Source organism: Anomaloglossus baeobatrachus, chromosome 10 (genome assembly GCF_048569485.1).
Source record: "Anomaloglossus baeobatrachus isolate aAnoBae1 chromosome 10, aAnoBae1.hap1, whole genome shotgun sequence".
Taxonomy (NCBI): Eukaryota; Metazoa; Chordata; class Amphibia; order Anura; family Aromobatidae; genus Anomaloglossus; species Anomaloglossus baeobatrachus.
In genome coordinates, this window is record NC_134362.1 from 111,896,051 (window position 1) to 111,901,953 (window position 5,903).

Here is a 5,903-nt window from a genome sequence, read left to right on the forward strand (position 1 = left end):
TCAGTGGCAGTTATAATAATGGTAAAGAATATTCAGTGGCCAGAGTGGTCATTGAAACTGTCAAAGGTTTTGAGCTTTGTAATGTGCCTATAGTCCCGGACTTGTCGCATCCCGTTATAATTGGCCGATACTGTGGTGTATTTTGGGACTTGTGGGAGCTGGGGAAAGTGTCCGGGAGCTCATTTAAAAATCGGAGTGGTACTAAGGTAGCCCCACCACAGCTGGAGGCTGAAGGGGTTCCTTGTTCTATGTTTCTGTGTAAGAAGGAGGAGAGAGTGCCTCCTAGAGGCGACAGTACTAAGTTAGGGGTGACTAAAGAAAATTGGGGACATGCCCAACTTAGTGACATGACATTTAAAGTAACCAATGATAATGTGACCGTTAAAAACGGGAGAGCCCCGACAGGGGGGCCGACACCTGGTTAAGTGGGGACATGTTAGTCCATGACTCCAGGGGGAGTGACGATGACTCCGGTAAAGACATTGACTCTAATAAAAGTGACAAATGAGTACAGTGAGGTACAAATGAGTGAGAAGGGTAAAACCTCCTCCCGAAGACGTAATAAGCGCCGAGAGATAGCGCAAGGTATACCGTCTGAGGAGGCAGAGAAGGTTGAGTTCCTTGTTGAGGAAGGCTCGTTGCTAGTGACAACCGCTAGTGTAGAGTCAGACAGTGAGGTCCTGAAAAAGAAAGAGGAATCAGAGACTGAACTGACACACTGTGACGACAGAGATCAGCAAGGTGAAATCACAAAAAAGGAGCCAACTCAGGAAGTAGTAGTGGTGTCCCCTATGATTTTCAAGCATGAAGCTGATGGTCTGTCAAGTGAGAGTGCTATAGGAAATTAACTCCTGGAGAGTGTTGGTCAAGGAAAAATGCACAACGATCATGGTGAGCATACTGGTGAACTACCTAGTGCTGAAAGGTGTGACACCCTGGCAGGAAAAGAAAAGGCTGAAGGTGACACTACAGAGACTCAAGAGGACGTCGAAGGTAATGCAGTGAAGACCCAAGAGACAGCTGGTGCTGCAGAAGTGATAAGGGCCTCTGCGGAGGTGCAGTCTGGACCAGAGGTCTCCTCTGGAGCTGAGAGCTTGACTGACCTGGCTGGTAAGACCAAGATGGAAGATGTGAAGATTGACTCAGCTAAGAGTAAGAAACCCAAAGGCTCTGAAGCTGGGGCTGAACCTAAGGAGTGTGTAACTCAAGAGGTGGAGCCTTTGGGAGCGGAAAAAGATGGATGTAAAAGACCCAAAGATCGGTCTGACAGCCTTGACGGTAAAGGAACCCGTCCAGTCTTTAAATGCATGGTGGATGTGCCTGAAGATTTGAGAGAAGCCTGTGCCAGTGAGACTGTGCATGAAAAATTCAAGAAGGCCATAGGAGCCTGTAAAGTGTACTTTGCTCCAGAGACTAATCAGTTGGTGGTGTGGTCTGTAAGTGAGGCTACAAAGAAGCGGGTGGCTATCCTGAGGGACATGCACCTACAGTGTCTTCGTACAAAATGGTTGCTCACTGTACAGAAGGAAGTAGTCACTAGACGCTTGGAATGTATGAAGCAGCTGACCGCAGTTTTTCAAGAAGTGGTGACTGTGAAGAAACAGTTAATTGGGCTTGCAATACGAGCAATGAGAAGTAACATTCAGCGAGCAAGGAAGATTCCAGGTGTTACAGCTGTTGAAGTGGAAGCAGACAGTGGAACATTTCGAATTTACGGAGTGACTGTAGAAGCGGTGAAAACAGCTCGGAATTTGTTGGAGTTCTTGGAACACTTCATTCACGTACCCAGAAAACTTGTCATGAAGTTGATTAGAAGAAATGGAAGAGCTATGCAGGAGATGGTTGATAAATCTGGTGCCACAAAGGTGAGAGTTGATGTGTATAATGAAGACAGGCTACCCTGTGATGTCAGAATGGTTCCATTTATCATTGTAGGAACAAAGGGCTGTGTTGAGAATATGCAAGTTCTCCTGGAATATCGCCTGGGATATCTAGAAGACCTGAGGCAATTGAATCTGGAAAGACAGAGAATTGCAGAACAACTTCGTCAAGTTGGTGCGAGGTGGCAGCCACTTTCAGGTCGGGTCCCAGAGAAGAAGTATGGTCCACCTGATGAACATGTTGCCTTGGATGGCAAATGAAGCGGGTCCTTTAGTGAGCGGAGCCAAGGTCATAGAAGACCCACCTAGCCTTTGGGCTGTAGCACGGACTCTGCAGGGTCAACACCCTCTAAGATGAACTCCAATAGAAAGGATGGAGGGAGTGATGTGTCCACTGCCAAAGACTGTGATAGGAAAAGGTGCCAACAGAGAGGTGACCGACAATACATAGAAAGAAGACGCCATAATAGATCTGCAAAAACAGAGTGTGCAGGGTCTAGTTTTGGCAGGTCTTCTGCTAGCTTATTGCTGAGGTACCCCAACAGTAGCCGCTCTAGTGGACTGTATAGCTCAGGGTCAGACCAGTCGGTAGTTTCGACTGACAGTAAGTTTCGCTACCACTCTGACCAGTGGAGGCAGTCTGACAGAGAGATGTCTCTATGAGGCGGGTTGACTGACCAGGGTTTGGTGATGGTTACAGATTGTGTCAAAAGGGTTGGAGCCCTAGGTAGGCAAAGAGTCTCTAGTCTGGAAATGTATAACGGTGCCAAGCCCGACGGCTTTAGGCAGAGGGGGGGATATGTGACAAGGTGAAAGGCCTGATTGTGAATGGTCGGTATGTACCACAGAAGTGGTGTGATTCTGGAACTCCATGCTGGTACTTGTAGTGCCACAGACATTTTCTATAGTTTTAAATGGGCCAGGATTACGGATGGCTAAGAGATGGGTGGGACTGGCCATCCACATACCCTTGCCTATGGATGTGTCTGACACAGGTCTTAATTAGCTTGTTTGGCACATAGAGTAATGGAGTGAGAGTGTGTGGAGCAGTGTATGAGCACTGCATGAGGAACAGCTTCTGAGGGAAGAGAGGCTGTTTACCTCAGAGAGGTCTGAAACCTCTGGAAGGAACCCGTCTGAAGGAGCAGAGGGGTGGCTTCACACGTGAGTGGATGCTGAGAGAACTCCACTCAGATCAAGGGTATCTGAACTGAGCGAGAGTACAACGGACTTGAAATCCGTCTGTATTTTGTGATTTTGTTTATAGTGTTATTTTTAATAAACCGTTTGGATTTTTAAGACTGTGTTCCTGTGTTACCTTGGAAACGTAGCCAAGTGAGTGTCCCCCATCACGTGAGTAGGCAGTCGCTTACAATATAAATATATATATATATATATATATATATATATATATATATATATATATATATATATTACACAGTGCCTTGCGAAAGTATTAGGCCCCTTTGAATTTTTCAACCTTGTCCCACATTTCAGGCTTCAAACATAAAGATAAAACATTTACATTTTATGGTGAATAATCAACAACAAGTGGGACACAATTATGAAGGTGTAAAATAACAGTTGTCCTAAGACAATAGTAAGCGCTTGACCCAGTAATTGCTTATGATTCTGCAGCTGGTTTTGAAGGCAAAAACACCCCAAAAAATTGCCCAGATTAGGTTAAAAAGGATACATTGGAGATTTTACCGTATTGGAAAAAATCTCACGAACCAGCGCTGAATAATAAACAATTAAATATTTTATTACAGAGAACCTAATTCATACTACTAAACAAATCAAATTGAATAACAATAAATCCTCAGTAGGACTACACTGTCATGAGGCCCCGGCCGGTGGCAGTCACGATATATAGCAGATCAAAAATCCTACAGGAAGCTTGATCTATTAAAATGTTCGAGAATAAAAAAGGAAAAATATGTAAAAATGATTATAGGAGCTGAGAAGCCGGTAAATGGAAAACAATCCTCCTATTTCAGGATGCCTGCATCAAGGCAAGGACAAAGTACTGTGCTTAGTTGGATTCTCACACGCTGCACTCACGGTCCCTAGTTAGAGTTGGATATACCGCACTCCTAGTGTGGAGTATAGCGGTGCCAGTGCACTGGGGGCCCGTTACAGATCCCCAGTGTGTATTACCTGACGCTGACACCGATCAGAAGGGTACCGTGGTATGTGGTCCTTGCGTGGAACAAAGTTTTCCTCCTAGCTGGTGGAAGCAGCTGATGCCGGGTCCCGATGCACAGAGAATTGCGTCCAAACACCCGGGTGCCAGATGAAGATCTGTTGAATTTACACGGGATTAAACTGTCCAGGACTACAGACTTAGCTAGAAGCTTGTTTTGGGCGTTAACCCGCCAAGAAGGTAGATCCCGCGGTGGATAGAAAGAAGAGACAGTTACGTCCGCTTCATAGTCAAAAACTGAGCAAAATCCGACGCGCGTTTCGGGGGCGTTACCGGTCCCCTTCCTCAAGGATAGCCCAGTTACTCCTTTAGGAGCTATTTATAGTTACAAGGTTAGCTGCTAAACCGCAGAAACCAAAGCAGGAATAAAAATATGAATAAAAATATATGTGTATATGAATAAAACAACGTACAAAGTTCATATAAAAAAGGTTAAAAACTTACAACATATATTTAGTGCAGAGATTTTTTTAGGGAATAAACTTCAAGAGAATCTCTCAATAAAATTTAATTATATAAAATTGATGGCTCAATGTTTATATATACACATGCATATATATCTTGCAATAACACTTTAAACTCTTCTCTGGATGAACTACCTCCCCACTACCATCTAAATAATTTTAATTTTGATTATTTATGTATTTTTTTTTTTTTTGTATTTTTTATTTTTTATTGTTTATTTATTTTTTATTTTTTACTTTTTACTTTTTATTTCTTGTATAACTTTTTCCATCCACAGAATCAAGGACTTAGTCGAAGGCGAAGAGCTCAATATCATTATTGAGTCCATTAGGCCTCAAAGTATTTAACTCAAAAATCCAATGGCTCTCAGCCCTCGACATTTTTCTAATAAAATCCCCTCCCCTCCAATCTCTCAATACCCTTTGTATGCCCCAAACTTGGGACCCTCTAAAAGAACCCCCATGTTTCAGCAGATAGTATTTAGATAATGGGTGTTTAGTACATTTATTTTTTATATTTCTAATGTGTTCACCCACTCTTCTGCATAGGGGTCTAATTGTTCTGCCTACATATCTTTTCTGGCAAGGGCATTGGATACAATAAATAACGCCTTTAGTATGACAAGTAATCAAATCTTTAATAGGGGTTTCTTCTTGTCCCTTCAGAAAAAATTTTCGTGTAATATTTTGGGTATTCTTGCATACAATACATTTTTTACATGGAAAAAAACCTTTCAAATTACATATACCTTCTAGATTGGAGGGTTTTTTCTTTCTCTTTTGTATAGTAGGAGCCACCAAATTACCTAGGTTATTAGCCTTTCTGTAAACGAACTTCGGAAAGGGGGGCAACAAATCCCCAATAATTTTGTCTTCCTTAAGGAGGTTCCAATACTTTCTAACAATATTTTTTAAGGACTTTGTTTGTGCTGTATATTGTAGTATGATCGGTACATTTAATTCATCTTTTTCGTGAGGCATGCAGACCATAGATTTATTCTGGAGAAGGGTTTTTCTCTCAATTAGTTTAGTTTGTTGGTATACATCCTCTAAAAATTTCTCCTCATACCCCTTTTCCACAAATTTGTTAGTTAGTAAAGTGGCTTCCAATTCAAAGTCCTTCGTTTTACTACAGTTCCTATGAGCCCTGATAAATTGGCTTTTCGGAACATTAAGAAGCCAGCTGGGTAAATGGCAGCTGGTTAGTGAAATGTAACTATTAGTATCCGTTGGTTTGTGATACGTTTTAGTTTCAATTTCATTATTTTCAATAAAAATATTCAAATCCAAAAAATTTTCAAATCCAAAAAATTTATCGTCTCAGTACTAAAGGTATAACTAAATTTTAAATGG

At 42.1% G+C, this 5,903-nt stretch overlaps 1 pseudogene; it reads left to right on the top strand.

Annotated features, from left to right (window-relative positions):
* Window positions 1-875: 875 nt before the first annotated feature.
* Window positions 876-2,141, top strand: LOC142254372 (RNA-binding protein FXR1 pseudogene; annotated as a pseudogene).
* Window positions 2,142-5,903: the final 3,762 nt, after the last annotated feature.